This window comes from Silene latifolia, chromosome 2 (genome assembly GCF_048544455.1).
Source record: "Silene latifolia isolate original U9 population chromosome 2, ASM4854445v1, whole genome shotgun sequence".
In the NCBI taxonomy this organism is placed as follows: domain Eukaryota; kingdom Viridiplantae; phylum Streptophyta; class Magnoliopsida; order Caryophyllales; family Caryophyllaceae; genus Silene; species Silene latifolia.
In genome coordinates, this window is record NC_133527.1 from 128,284,714 (window position 1) to 128,301,576 (window position 16,863).

The 16,863-nt window shown below is 38.9% G+C and overlaps 1 non-coding gene across 1 annotated transcript; it reads left to right on the forward strand.

Moving 5' to 3' along the window:
- Positions 1-708: 708 nt before the first annotated feature.
- Positions 709-815, forward strand: LOC141644460 (small nucleolar RNA R71). The gene has a single exon (XR_012544076.1). It is a non-coding gene; the product is annotated as a small nucleolar RNA R71 (small nucleolar RNA).
- The last annotated feature ends 16,048 nt before the right edge of the window (positions 816-16,863 follow it).

Below are 16,863 nucleotides of genomic sequence, written 5' to 3' on the forward strand. Positions count from 1 at the left end.
CTATCTTTTTGCATTTGAGTGAAAAATTCTTGTTGATTCTTTTGCATTTGGAGGACCGCTTTTTGGACATCAAAGCCTTGGTCATTTTGGTGATTGTATGGATTTTGATTTTGGTAACCTTGGTTTTGATTGTAAAAGGGTCTTTGATTTTGGTTTCTCATGGGTTGTGGAGTGTATGTTGTTTGAGGGTTTTGAACATTTTTGCTTTTGTATGAGAGATTTGGATGGAATTTGGTGTTTTCATTGTAAAAGTTGGAATAAGGGGTACCACTCTTGTATGCTTGGAAAGCATTCACTTGTTCATTTGTTCCCCTACATTCACCTTGGTCATGTCCCAAAGTTCCACAATTCTCACATATCCCACTTGGGATTGATGAGGATGCCGTCATGGCATTAACATGATGCTTTGATGATTTTGAGTTTTACTCAAGTCTAGCCATAGCTTGTTCAAACTTCAAGTTGATTGTGTCAATGTGAGCACTAAGTTGAGCACCCAATTGAGTAACGGAGTCCACTTCATGCTTTCCTCCTCTAGTAGCCTTGCGAGGTCTACTATATTGTGAGTTATGGACCGCCATTTCCTCAATCTTGTTCCATGTTTGATTGTCATCAACTTCAGTGAACATTCCATTTGATCCCATATTGAGAATGTTCCTAAAATCTTCATATAAACCATTCCAAAATTGTTGTACCAAAAACCATTCGCTAAGTCCATGGTGAGGACATGAGCGACAAATTCCCTTAAACCGCTCCCAAGCTTCATACAAAGACTCTTCATCCGTTTGCTTAAAACCCGTAATTTGAGCTCTTAGCATGTTAGTCTTTTCCGGTGGGTAAAATTTTTTGTAGAAAGCTAGAGCCAACTTCTTCCAAGAATCTATTCCAAGGGTGGCCTTATCAAGGCCCTTCAACCATTGCTTCGCGGTGCCGATTAAGGAAAAAGGAAATAAGACCCATCTAATTTGGTCTTGAGTCACGCCCGTTTGAGAGATACCATCACATTAGTCGCAAAAGGTTTCCATATGAGAATGAGGGTCCTCACTAGGCATCCCCCCAAATTGGCTCCTCTCAACTAATTGGATGAAGGCGGACTTGGCAATAAAATTTCCGGTTAAATGTTGCGGTGTAGGAGTATCATTTGGTAGATTCTCCTCGGTGGGTACGGAGTGTGACGAGAATTTAGGCATTGTAGGTGGATTTTGTGGGGTATTGTGTAATGGGTTCTCTTCTCCTTCTATTGCGAAAGGATTGACAAACTCACTAGTGGGTTGAACAACTTCACTAATACCTCTTAAATTCCTCCTAACAAGTCTCCTATTGTTCGTCAAGGTTCTTTCGATTTCACGGTCAAAAGGTAACAAATCACTTTGTAACCTTCTAGACATGCAAAATATCAAACAACTCGAAAACAATTAGAACAAACCTTGAGGAGTTTTACTTCCTCAAGGCGAAGAAAGACACAACTAATAACAATAAAAAGAAATCTAAATCAAACAAACACCGTCCCCGGCAACGGCGCCATTTTTGATGCGAGTCCGCTAAGTGTTCACAAATTAAGATGTGGCCGTTGGGTCACAGTCGAATCAAAACACAATTTATAGCTTCACAAACAACTCTACAATTAGTAAAGAGGCAAGTAAAGGTCGGATCCCAAGGGACGGGTATTGAAATGAGATTTCTATTGCAACTAGTGGTGTCTAAGGGGTGTCACAAATTGGGTTGATGTAGAAGGTCACTAAACTAAAATAGCAATGAAAATAAACAAGCAAGATGAATTAAAGGGGTGTAAACAATTGATTAAAGGCACTAGGGTGTCATGGGATCATAGGGGAATCATGGGATATGATCATACAAACATGTTCTCAAATTATAAGCAAGCAATTATTGTTGTGATGGATTGAGTTGGGTTATATCTTACAATCCTAGGAAAGTTTGGGTCCCGGAGCCGAATCGATTAGATTGTACAACACCTACAAGTCGACTTAATCTTCCCTACTCAACAACATGCATGGTCTAATGAGACTCGAGTTGGGTTATGTCTTACAAGTCTCATTGAAAGGATAGAAGATGATAGTAAATGCAAGGATTCATAGGCTTAGCATTTCATCAAATATAACATGTGCATGAGTTGAGATCAAAACAAGCAAGCAAATAAAACATGAAAGCATATTAGATTAAGGAATCATTCCCCATGTTGGTTTCCCCTAATCACCCATTAACCCTAACTAGGAGACTACTCACTCATTATCATGTTGATCATGCTAGCAAGGTTGTCAATCATACCAACAATATGAAACATGATGAATAAATGAAAGTAATTAACAATAATTAAAAAGGGATTAAGAGATTATACCTACTAATGATTCCAATAATAAAGCAAAGATAAAATAAGTACTTGAATGCTTGATTGAGAGGTTGTCAATCTCCCAACAATAACCCAAATAATCTTCAATTACCCAAAATAAAGGATGAACAAAAGAGAGATTAAAGAACTAAAACTTGGATTAAAACTTGATTAATACTTGATTACAATATTAAAGAGAGATTTGATTGATATTAACTACACTAATTATTGATAAGAAGAACATGCTCCTCTAATTAGACTAATGGGGTATTTATAGTGGAAATTAGGGAGGATGCATTAGGGTTAACTAAGGGCTAAACTAGTAATTACACTTTTTAGATTGAGCAAGGAGGAGCCGGTATTTTTCAAGAGAAGGGCTTCTTTCTTCGTGGCTTGGGAAGACAATCCGTCTTTGTCTTTGAATCCGGGCGGAATAGGGTCGGGACGGGCGGATTTCGCGTTGGAATCCGAGCGGATTCAAGGGAATCCGGTCGGATTGTGGAGGTGGAATCCGAGCGGAATAGGGCAAAGCCGCTCGGATTGTGCTGCTGCGGGACGGACGGATTGGTGACAATCCGCTCGGATTGTCAGTCAGCAACAAATCTTCTTCTTTTCTTCCCTTTTCTTCATAAATTCCTTGGGGATTTCCTTGGGGACTCAAGGATCCTTTCTCAACTTTGCTCTTCTACTATAATATGTACAAAGGCCTTCTAATCTTGTCTCTCCTTGATGCTTGGTCATTGAATTCGATCAATTTAGTCTCGTTTTGCCATGAAAATGCAAGATTCTTACTCCTTTCCTACCAAGGGATCAAAATCTCAAAGAATATGCAAAACAAAGAACTAAAGATAAGAAATGACCCAGATAAGCACTAAAAAGCATGGGAACAAGGCTAATTCGGGGGCTAAATATGCGCCAATTATGGTCACATCACTTCCTAAGCCACCTTCTGTCGGAAAATCCAAGAAAATCGACCCTCTTGGGTCTAATATCATTAAGCATGATGAAGAACCATCTCTAGATTGTTCTCATCTCCTCAATCATCATGATGATAAAGAAATCAATGTCCTCGAAGATGAAGATATCCAAAATGGAATGCTCATGCTTTCCATTACCTTCAACAATAAATTCTCCACAATGGAAGGAGTCATTGATAATCTAAACTTCCGACTTTCCAACATGGAGAAACGGTTTGCTGAAATGAGTAAGAAGCTTGATGCCCGACCTCTCAAGATGAAAAGTGTCCAGACAAACCCTCAACTTGACAGTCCTAACGATAAAGCAACAAATGGACAATCTATTCTTAGTTCTTCTCATCCAGGAATCAAAATCAATAAAGGCATCCTCATGGATCCTTCATCAAAGAAACCTAACAACCCTCCAAGGTAATTTACAAAGGCTTCCGAAAATAAGGGCACACCTCCTAGGAAATTTACCAACATTGGTATTACATACACCGATGCCCTTCAGAGACTCATGGAGCGACGAATGTTGAACACTATAGGACCTATGCCTAACCCAGAGAAGAAATCCAAGTTTTGGGATGAGAATACCTACTGCAAATACCATAGAGGCAAAGGGCATGATACAGAGAAATGTTACAAATTAAAAAACAACATTCAGGATATGATCGAAAGCGGGGAATTGTCCCTCTCGACCCTTAACTCACATGGCAGGTTAGGCAATCCTCATGGATATACCACTTATCAAGAAACTTTTCTTGACTATTACCCTTTCAATGTTCCCAATGACGAAGATAAGGTGCTCAAATGGGAGAATGCTCAAAGTCAGATGGCGAAGCCAGTTGCTGGAACGGAAAATGCTCAAGCATGGGCCGATGATTACGAGTCTAGGCCTAAGATCGCGTCAAAGTCCGGGTCCGAGTCCGAGTCTTAGGCTTTCTATCTCATATTTGTTCTAGTATTTTTCTTCTTGTCCATTTCCATTCCTAGTGACAACCTAGGGTTGTCCCACGAGTCACGCGTCTTCTCAAGTCTATGTTAAATACATTTATCATTCATTTCAATAAAGGTACACTCTTCAATTCATATATTCTATCCTATCTCCTCCTTTACCATTTCCTGTGATAACAAAAATTGATTTGAGACATTTATTAAAAACAAACAACAACGACACATGACAGTCGATGTGAGTGCACTTATATGATATTCCGTTCAAAGTTGTAGAGGACCTGAAACTCCGTGTTCTTTTCTTACCTATTCCATGTCTGGCAATAGAAACCACAATATAACCCTAGTTTAGCACGAGCTTATCTCAAGAGATTCTAGGACGAATCCAGACCATATCCCTTGTTAATGATCCATGACAAAAGGCAAGCCCATTCCCCACAATAAACAACCCATGTTACTAAAGACCAACCCCGTTTCACACCAAAGGTTCTAGTCTGACCCAAATCCATGGTAGCAAGCAAATCCAAGACAATACGAGCCATGATCAAAGACGAGGCTCAATCAAGAGAAACTGAGGTCAATATCCAAGGCCAGAATTATGCCCATAATCCAAGACAAATGAATCAAAATAAGAATAAGGCTCAATCAAGCAAGTCAATGTCAATATCCAAAGTCAAAGTTGTCTTCAAAAAACCGAATCAAAAATCTGAGCAAGAAGCCGAGATATATTCTAGACCAAGAATCTGAGTCTAAATCAAGAACAAGCCTGAAACCAAATACGGAATACTGCTGAAGTTTATATACAATCAAGACATCAATGAAGATGGTTAGCTAGCACCCCCACTTAGCCTTTCACACATCACATACCCTAAGTCCTTCTCGAGACCGTTACAGGGAGATAGTTAGGAATTTTGAGAATCCTCTCAAGCTTATCAAATATACCCATCCTTTAGGCCAAGACTTGGAAGCTTGATTCCACGTCATTTTAACCTACCCTAAGGTGCTCAGGCTACATTAAGCCAAGAGACTCCATTTCCAAGCCATAGCCCAATAAAGCCTTAACTCCACAAAATCAAGCTCCAGAGATTTGCTCATCAAAGCCTCTTATTTACGAGCTCCACATTCCAAATATCCAATCCAGTTTCACCTTGACCCATACACGGAGTCTTCAAATACTTTGCTAGCTAGAATGGGACATACCCATATCATCCTTAAGGTCTACTTCTAAGTTTTCTCACACGACAAGGAATTTTTTACAAAATTAATTATACCTTTTTGGTCTATGATCAGAGGGAGTTATCTCAAATCGATTCTTCGAGTCACCAAAGGAATATACCCTTGTGACCCTGCACCTTAAGGCCCTAACAACATAGCTTAGGCACACACCTGAACTACGATCTGGTTTGATTTCACCTACTCAGGTGGATACGTAGGCAGTCTTTTATTACCCAAGAAGGATAGAACCACAACACCCAAACAAAATTAACCAAACCTCAGAACTACGATCTGGTTTGATTTCACTTCACGTGAATACGTAGGCAGTCCTCAAGGACACAACCATCCCCACCATAAACTTTCAAACTCAATTTTCCTTTTCAACCTTCCAAGCCTCAATTAACATCCCTTCCTCAACCAACACCTCTATACTGGGGGCTCCTTCTTGTCGCCCAATCTCCTTTTTTACCAAATTCCAGAATCATCCTCTCATCCTAGGGGCTTCTCTTCCAAGATGCCACCCTTCCTTTATTCCTCTAAGTCTAGCTAGTACTCGGTCCGGACAATGACAGAGGTCTTAGATCGATTCTCCAAGTGATCGTGCCTCAAGAGGGGTCTCTTTTACAGCAAACGGTGGCGAAAGTTGTCCCAGTAGACAGATGATCCATGGCTCATGCCTTGCCTTTATATGCCGTCATCATTCTTGAAATTCTTCTACCTTTGGAACTGATACGCATTGTCACCCACACTTGGCTAGGGGTTGCGCATGCTTAAGCAAAGTTTGTCAAAGTTATCCCTGTGTCACGTCAAACCTAAGTCTACACTTCGCGTCGCGTACTAGTAGATCTCTGTCATGTCAAGTCCTATCTCTAAAGCCCATTGAATATGCATAACGCATTACAGACGACAAATTTCTTTGAACAAGTTTTAAACAACTTTTATAAACAAACGACTTTTGCAAGCCTATGTGTTCCCTCATTCGAGGTCCATGTGATAATCGATTACGTGCATATATTAGATTGCATTCTTGTGTGGCTACTAACCATGTAGGTAAGTATCAGAAGCAGTACTTTGCCAAGACCTAGCTTGTCATAACGAGCGGTTCTTCTTTGACAAGTGTTTCGACACACCTCTATTCTGTTCCCCCAACGAGAGTACACGGACAGACATTCCCTTTCGAGACATGGAGATCAGTTCCCAAGATTTATTCCCCAATGAGAGTTTGCTTGAGGACAGAAACATGCAGATTCCCTAGAGTAATCACCCAACGAGAGTTTGCTTGAGGACAGAAACATGCAAATTCCCTAGAGTAATCACCCCACGAGAGTTTGCTTGAGGACAGAAGCATGCATATTCCCCAAAATCATCGTTTTATTCCCCAGTGAGAGTTTGCTTGAGGACAGAGAGAGGCAGATACCCCCAGGTAAACCCTCATATCGTTAGGTAACCCTTTTCAGGATAAACCTTCATGCCTTTCAGGTAACCCTTTTTCAGGATAAACCCTTCAGATCTTTCAGAAACTTACCTTCATATCCTTCAGACAACCAATTAGATAACCTTTGGGATAATCCTTCTTTGAGCCTTCCTCCCTTCTGATAATCCTTTATTTCTTCAGACACTTCAGAATAATCCTTTCAGTAACCTTCAGATAACTCCTTTTCAGTTAAGTCCCCTTTTAGTCCTTTAGAGAGAGTTGTCCTTCAGCCTTTCCTTTAGTGAGAGATAGCCTTCCGAGTTAGCCTTCGGAAGTGTTAAGAAGTTTCTTCAGAATCCCTGTGACCCCTAGATTCTTAGATCCCAAAATGGCTTCCTTTAGGTTCATAAGCCTTTAAGCTCCCACACCAACATCCTTAGGTTTATAAACCCATAAAATCCTTTTGGAGTTCTCATGCCTCAAAAAGCTTTAGCGCACGCATTTAAAACAAGAATTAGTAACCCAGCAGTTCCTAAACTTAACCTTAGGATCCCAATTCCTTTAGGTTCATATACCCAGGTTCGCACACCTAGCTTCTTTTAAGTTCCCAAACTCCCTAGAGTTCATACACTTCTACCCTTAGGATCATATTCCTTAGGATCACCTTATACCTTTTAGGATCATATTCCTTTAGGATCACCTTTTCCTTTTAGGATCATATTCCTTTAGGATCATCACTTCCTTAGAGATCCTACACTCAAACCTTGGTTACCCCTTAAGTTGAACTTATATTTGACCTCCTTCCCGACGATGCTTTCCTTTAGGGTCCCACACCCTAGCATAATCCTTATATCTCTTTTAGGTCTTGCCCTTAGCTCATACGCTTACCCTTAGCTCCTATGCTTACCCTTAGCTCCTATGCACCTCCGGAAACATCTCGAGAAAGAAGTCTCAGTTATGGTCTCTTCTTATGGCTGGCGAGCTTCCTAACGTAGCCTAATGGACTTTAAACGACCCTCCCCAATAGTCGACAGACTCTAAAAGGTTCCCGACGACATGTCCTTGGCTCAGACACCTTGAGCCGCCTCGCGTCGCCATAGTCGTCAGGTTGTAATCTTCGATTAACCTGATGGCTATACTTTGACTTTCGGCTTGTCCAAGCCTCAGTCAAAGTGGGGGCTCTATAGACACCTTATTTCTGCACCTCCCGCAAACCACCCGGTGATGATTGGGCCGCATGTTTGGTACGCGAAACGATTTGTGACAGTTCGTAAGTTTATCATCAAGTGATTGCTCAAACATTGATGTCTACCTCTTAGTTGTCATCTACGCGCCGATACGGTCGTTTTGACAGTAATTAGAGTTCATTTGGAGTCCGGGTCAAAACCCTTCTTCATTTCCTAAAACCGTCAAATCCCAAGTCAAAGCAATGTGCTTGTCTACCTAAGGTTAGGATTTCATAAAATGTTGAGATTATATCTCATTTTGAGTCTCATGTCACTTCTTTAGGCTAAACTAAAAGTTTACATTACAAAATGTGCATTTTATTTAGTTAAAATGACAACCTGAACTTTAGACCCGTTTTACAAGGTTGTAACAACTTTTTTGGGTTAGGCCTATTTCACAAAAAGTTCTAGATCTCCTTCTTAGCTTTCCAACGCCACCGAAATCACCTTATTCCGAGTCTTGTAGAGAAAGTTATGCCTAAAATACGACAGGCTGTCAAACGCGCTTTCTTGCGCAGGAGGAACCCACTGAGGAAAGGACGCAGCAAGTGTTGCCCTCTTCCAAGGGACGCAGCATCTGCTGCGCCTTTTCCTCAAGGTTTTCTTTTTGTCCAAGTTTCCGTGTTTAACCTAAGTCGGTTATTTCCGGATCTTTCTCTCCTTTCCTAATTTTCACCGTGTGATTAGTATAAATAGGAGCCTTCGCTCCTCATATTTCTCACGCGAGTGTTCGCCCTTCTCTTCTCCCTTTGCATTCTAGACCTTTGTTCTTACTTTTTGGCGTCTACGTGCTTGAACTTTCGACCACGTAAGCTCGGATCCTTCTGAGTACCAGCCTCGTTTTCATGACCGACCTATTTGACCAACTCCACCATAATCAACTTAATTAATCTAATCGTTTTCCTCTTATGAGGGCACTTTCGTCTACATTCAAGTCGAGCATCACTAATCGATAACTTAGTTCTTCTCGTTTCATCAAACATGTAAGTCTGAGGGTGTAAGTCCTCTTTTATTTATTGTTCTTTACTTTTTGTATCACTAATGTAAGGTTTATGTCGAAAACATCTTTTAAAACCAATTTCTGAAACCGTGTTTCAAAACCTCTTTTTACGGATTTCCAGAAGACAAACCGTCGAGAAAGGACGCAGCAACTGCCGCGCCTCTTCGAAGGAGCGCGCGTTCTGCCGCCTCTTCGTGAGGGCCGCGCAGCCTCGCTTCCTTTCTTCTTCCTTCGTCCTCTGTAATTCGTCAATCTTTATTGGTTTCGTTTGTTTACTTTAATTCTTTGATACAATAGTCTAATAATCTCATGTATATTATTTATCATTCATTCACACGTATAATTCATCATTAAATCCGACTTAAATCCCTTATAATCTCATATTTGCGGGTTTTCGTCATTAAACTCAACCCGAATTGTAGGAATTCGATTTTTTCATATCGAGTTTCTGGAATTCGATCTTTGATATATTTTCATTTGTCTTTCGTCATTAATTTGTCATTAATTCATTATGTTTAACCTATTTTATTCACCTATGTCACTAATCAATCGTTTATTCATGTAATTAATTCGTTTGAATCCGTCTCATCCATGTTTTATTGCTTTTATGACCATTAATCACATGTAAATAACCTATTAATCGCTTTTATCCGAGTAAATATGTTAATTATCCATTAAAATCACCAATTTACATTAACGATTTGCAGTTCCGGCTTCACAGCCAAAACTCACCCTTGGAACAGACGCAGCATCTGCTGCGCCTCTTCTAGAGGGCGCAGTCCTGCTGCGCCTGTTCCAGGTTGATTTTTGTCTCTGAACTGCCGTTCTGCCTTGACCTGTTTAATTTGTCTACGTATAATTAACTATTAACTGTATTATCGCCTAATCATCTGTTCGTTAATTCATTATTTTATTCTTTTTCTCAATTTATCCGTTTTAAAGGTGTAATTATTGTAATTTTTCATTATTGTAATTTTGTTTATTATATTTATCATTATATCTTGTATCACTTGCTTGCTCTTCACATGTAATCAACCTAATTCCTACTTCGACCCAATTGCATGTTAAACTACATGTTAACCGACTTAGTCTAATTCTCACATGCTAGGATTAAAACTTGGATGTTGCATTGCATGCATATAATCGACAGTATATCAAGTATAGACGATTTCCCTAATCATTAGTAGAGGCCGCTATCGAGGCGGGCGGGATTAGGTGTTCGATCAAAAGAGCTTCCTAATACGTACCCTCACCCTTTACTCCAGATCTCTGTGGACATCCGTGTTCATTGGCATCCACGGGAGTCATTCTAGACATAGAATGCTAAGGGTAACGAGTTCTTGGTGTTCATGTCACTACTTTGTGTCTTGACATGACACGAGGTATTCGAACGGTTCCAATTTCCCATAAAAATTGGTGGCGACTCCACAAATGCAAACGCTTGTTTCCCAAGCGCCCCCGTGGCCCGTGTCCACAAAAGGAAGTTGAAAAAGAAAAGAAAAAAAAAAGAAAAACAGAAAAAAATACCGATGAAAAAATTGAGAAGAAAAGAACTCTAATGTAATCGGTTTTGCTCCTATGCGATCATTATATCTTATGAGAAGTTGATTTTTGGTTAGTGAGTTCTTATGCCGAATCAAAGGCATTTGTGCGTTTTTTTGGACATGAATTAGAAACGGATTTGTTTCATTTGGTTTTGTTTAGGTAGCTAGCTTGGATATTACCCTCACATTCCCAAAAATGTTTTACCCCTTCTTACCCATTACCTCACTTTTCCATATTTTTGTAAGCCCTCGACTGTGACGGGACCTTGTTTGGTTGTAATGTATGTGTACGGTAGCTATAATTGTCTTTCATACTACATTGCATGCATGTTTATGTGGGTCGTAGTTAGGCGAGCGACTTCTTATTCTTTCTCTCTTACACATACTTGCTTACCCTTTGCTTCATGAGAGAAGAGTGACCCATGAGAGTCCATTATCAAAGGTCTTGCAAGGTCGACGGTTCAGCTTTATTATGGACATTATATAACTCGTTTGCATTTGACAGTTTTTGCTATATGTAATAGTTTGGTTGCATTAAATTGGTTTAAGTGGACGATTTGTAGCTAGCTCTGAGTTTTTATTCCCTTCCATTAGTTAGTTGCATATATTTTGCTTGGGGACAAGCAAAGGTTTGGTTTGGGGAGGTTTGATGTGTGCATTTCATATAGTCTTTTTAAGCCTTATTTGCACGCATTTCTATGTATTTTACGTAGTGTTATGCTACAAATGCCCCCAGAATCGTATACTTTGGTTTGCTTTGTCTTTTTGGCAGGAATGTACCAAAGAAGACGGAATTGAGGCTTTTACTGCCCCTTTAGCCTGAATTTAGAGATGAGTGGATTTGGAGCGGAAATACTTCTGCTTTGGGATGCGTGAAGTCGTCTCGGAAGCTAAATTAACGTCTTGTGGCTGATTCAGTGGCAGTTGACTCGATCGAGATGTTTAACTGGCTAAGTTGCTCGATCGAGAGCTTTGTGACGAGGAGAAGTCCTCGATCGAACCCCTGTTGTGTTTGATCGAGAAGTGGTTATTTGGTTTTCCTCGATCGAGTAACATTTCTACTTAATCGAGAGGTTTCTGCTGGAAGTTGTTCGATCGAGCTGTTTCAAAGTGCTCGATCGAGTGATTTGTTAGCTAACAGGAGATTTTATTGCGTACACTAATACAAAAAGGATCAAAGAGAACGGTCTCTAACCGTTCTTATAGGTACTTTGGACCGTCCTGTGGCCAAGCGTTCTCTTTGATCTAAGAGAACGGTTGAAATCAAGTCAACCCGGTCTATTTGTAACAACAATTAGAACGGTCGAGCTCCACAACCGTTCTCTTTGATATATCACCTAGAACGGTTGCATATAAGAACCGGTCTCTTTGATAAGGCCGTTCCCTTTGTTAGAATTTTAGATTTTTTGGCGCCTTAGTTCTACATTTTCAAAGAGAACAGTTGTGATGGTACTAACCGTCCTGGTTGTTAATTTTTTTTTTTTTTAAAATATTTCTATATTTATCGTAACCCTACATGATTGAATTATATAGATCGTAAGAATTAAACCTGTTACAATTCAGAAACTCCAGCAATTTTTACACAAAAACCTTCCGATTTAATTTGAACCATTAGAACAAATCCTATTGAAACAAAATACAAAATACAACTGTTATTACAAATCAACATCACTTAAAAAATAGGCATATTCTACTCGGATGCATTAGGTGAAGCTACATATTTTATTCATGATCCAAGCAGCATAGTTTGAATTCACTATAAACATCAACAATTTCTTTATGCTCTACAACCTGTTTCCCGAACGACCTGCAAATTTGATGCGCAAAAAATAATCATCAGAATATATTCTAGGATTAAATAATGTTGGAATCAAGAGAATGATATAAAATGATTATCACTCAAATGAACCTACTGCCCATACGACATTTTGCCGTATTAACTAGTACACGATCGAAGACAGTAGGACTCCATTGTTACTTGCAGAAAATCAAATGACAGGGACCATACATACTTACAGAAAATCAAATGACAGGAACCTAAATGCCCTCACTATGAACTCAAATAACATAAAACTAAGTTGTGATTGATTACAAGCATTCTGAATCAACATCAGTTTGATATTCGGCAAACTGAGCAAGAAGGGATATTTCAAGGCTAGTGCCATCAACCCAAACAAAGATATATTTTTCAAGCCTAATCAACACAAAAGCATAGGAGGCACAAATAATCAGACAACATTAAGTGCACTAAATTATTGACAGTAAATAAATGCATTAGTCAAAACAAGAACTAGAGTTATTAACGGGAAACAAAACAAAGGAGGATTCACGAAGGTAACAAACCACTGCCAGTTTTAGAGAATTAAGTACTTTGAGTCTATTATGAACACCATCAACGCCTGGCTTAAGTATTTCAGGTTGTATTTTTCGGCAGCCAAAAACACTGCAATATACCAAGTGAGGATGCGCTTGTGAATGATGGATCAGAAACATAAAGCAAGATGATTGTAAGTAGTACAAACTTTCACGTATATTTAAGAATGATTTAAGTATGTGTGTTGCTTGGACATGCTTGACTTGGCTGTGAAAACTTAAGATCAAGCTCAAACTCAGGCTTAACCCGAACTTCTTCCATTCTAAAGAGAATATGATATTGCCTTAATTTTTTAGTCAAGACACTCGTGATATCAAATCTCAGTTACCATGAATGCATTGAATCGATTGAAGGACAAAGATCATTCATATACTCATTTACTGCGTCAACTAGATTGATAATGCCACGATCACCGATTATACACCCAAATGGGTCTCACACTGACAAAAGAATACTCTCTTATTAAACTACTAATCCTGCTGATTTAGAGCTACTTATAACAGTCAACAGCTTACTTCATTCCCAACACAGATAGTTTACAGTTGATTTACAACTGGTTATAGTAAGTACTTACTCATGGGCTAGCAAACACATTCATCCTTGACTGCAAAAGATAACTATTGGCCTGACCGGATTTAAACATAAACAAGTATACTTCAGCAATTAACAGATAAACTTTTATCATTAGCAATGCCACAAATACTGAGTTTGGCATACCCTAGCTGATTTGCTACTTAAAACAACCACATAAAATTCTAACATAACAAACAGCATTGAGCAACCACGAGCCATGGTGTGTAAGAAAGGCAAAGGGGACTTACATGCTTCTTCTTGGACACAACAGTGGCCTTCACGCCTCTTTTGGGAGCCTATAATTATCAAAGAACATAAACAAATAAAATGCAAAGAAGCTAGACGATTAAATGTTTTCTTTTCTGAAGAGCCGAGTAGCAAACGATTGAATGTTTTTGGTAAAGTTAGTGTGAATGAATGTTAGCTGCAGAGCAGGCTAAAACACTGTTTGTCGCAATCTATAGATTCAATTCTTCAAGTTTTTATTCGATTTTCATCATCAATCTACCAACAAACAATCTCCACATTACTAATATAAATTCAAATAATTATCTACTTATCATGAATACCCAATAAAAAGCATCTATATTTATCCCAAATTACAGAAATTAGGGTTTGAGAAAAACGAGATAATTAAGTTTAATAAGCAATTATTCAATCCAAACAACTACAATCACAAATAGACTAACAAGCTAACGATAATAATAAGTCTAGCAGAAGGTAAATAACTCAAAAATTAGGTTATACTTTAGTAAAAATTGAAGAACTTGAAATTTGGGGGAAAATGAAAAACCATTACTTGGGAGAGAGAATTCGCGTGTGATGTAGACGATGAGGCCGGTGAGGAGTCGGCGGGAGAGGAGGTGGCCGGCGGCGAGCAGGGCGGCGAATTTTCGTATGTAGTGCGTTGGTTTTTGGGTGAAGATCTTGTGGGTTTACAATTCAAAAGTTGTATATGCGGGGAAGGGTGAACGTGAAGTTCGATATTATTTAGGATTTACAAATTAACAAATAGAACGGTTGATAAAGAGGGACCGTGCTCTTTGTTTTTCAAGGAGAACGGTTCTAAATATTAACCGGTCTCTTATTTCTTTTAAGACGGTTGGTCAAATCTAACCGTTCTCTTTGTTAATTTACGAGCACGGTTGGAAGAAACCACCGTTATCTTTGTTAATTTATAAGAAAGAGACCGGTTCCGCTATCAACCGTTCTCTTAGAGGCGTTCTCGTAGCCTTAAATTGTAGTAGTGGTAAACCTTTTTTACTTAATATTTTAAGTTATGCATCAGGTTAATAAAATATCTCTCCTATAAATAGGAAGAGAGTTAATTAGGTTTAGGTATCTTTTAATATTTCGAATCTCATCTTTTAATCATTCAGTTTCTACGTTGCTTTGTGATGAGGCTGTCGCAACCCTATCAAAGATAAACTCGGGGGGTCTCTAACTAATGCAGCTAGGGAAGTCGGGGTCGAAATCACAGAGAGGCTATGTTGCTATCTACTTGCTAATCTACGTATGTCGGCGCCACAAATGGGGGTTTTGATTGGAAACTAAACTAAAACAACGTTAAATAAAGCGTCTAGCAGTAAAGGAAAGGGCCTAGGATGTCGGTTCATCAATGAATGCCAGATAATTGCAGCTAAGGTCACAGATCAATCACATGTATCAGTCTAAGGGGTAATGAAAAGGTCCTTCCGGTCCGCTATTCACCCTAAAATACTACTAACTTAGCTTCCACCCTCATTAGAGTATCCTAAAGAATTATAGCCGGTCTCACGCCTTTCAATCTTCCGATCTAGGTCAGAGTTTGCCAAAAACAACTAGAACAATTATGCGCATTAACCATCTAATCGTCATTAAATGCTACTTATAACAACAAAGACATGGTACTGACAACAGATCTGCAAACCTAATTAGCAACAATCATCAATACATCGATACCCTAAATCCTAGTACGGGGATTAGCTACTCATACTAATTATCATGCTAATAAAAATAATTGAAACGATAACTAAACTAAATATAATGATTAAATTAAAATAACAATTAAACTAATTAAGATAAGGGATTAAGGAGGGATAATCAACAAGTGAAATAAAGAGGAAAACAATTAAGGGAATTCCAAAGTTTAAATTAACTAAAAAGAAAGGAGAGAAAGGAGAAAAGAATTACAAGAATAGAACCGGAATAAGAAGAACAAAGCAACGTAATAGAGGTTCAAGCAGTGAAAAGTTCTGAACCCTTAACCTAATGAATGTTTTTCTCTTATATAGTAAGAGATTTATTATCTAATAATATCATATAGCTAAATATAATAAGTCTCGACATAAGTCATGCCTGTCAAACTTGGTTTTGCTCGATCGAGCAACATAAAGTTGGTCGATCGAGTATTTTTTCCTCAAAAGCTATCGATCGAGTATGGTAGGAATCAAGGTAGTCGATCGAGAGATTTAAAGTACTCGATCGAACACAAAAAGTACTCGATTGAGCACTAAAGTACTCGATCGAGTGGTTTCAGCGCGTAATTCCTGCTTCGCACACTGAACTTGAAACGGCCGCCATTTCTTCGTTACTTGTCGGAAACAAGCGATTTTCACGGCGTTGGAAAACTAAGAAGATAAGATTTCACCTCTAGTTGAAATCACTTGAATATCAGTTGTAAAACTCGAGATATGGCTCGTCAAAGTAGGCACTAGTAATTTAAGCTCTTCCTTTGCTCGCCTAGCTACCTTACTTCTACGCGCATCACAAATTAGTAGTTTCCAAGCTCCGACTTAACTCATCTACAAAATGTATGCATAGGGGCAGGTTTTAAGCTTGATTATGCTTCTCTTAGGTTCATACCTGAAAATAATACAAGAGAAACCAAAGTAGACTATTCGGGGGACATTTGTGGCTTAATACTATGAAATATGAGTAGAAATGCGTGCAAATACGGTACAAAAAGTTTATATAAAATGCACGCATCAAACCTCCCCAAACCAAACCTTTCCTTGTCCCCAAGAAAACTATATGCAACTAACTAGTGGAACGGAGTGAAACTCAAAGCTAGCTACAAATCGTCCACCTAAACCAGTTTAATGCAATAAATTAACAAAATAGGAACAATGTCAGATGCAAACGAGTTATGAAGATGTTTATGAAAATAGTTGAACCGTCGACCTTGCAAGACCTTCAAAATTAGACTCTCACGGGTCACTCTTTCTCAATGAAGCAAATGGTAAGCATATAGATGTAAGAGAGAAATGAATATAATCGCTCAC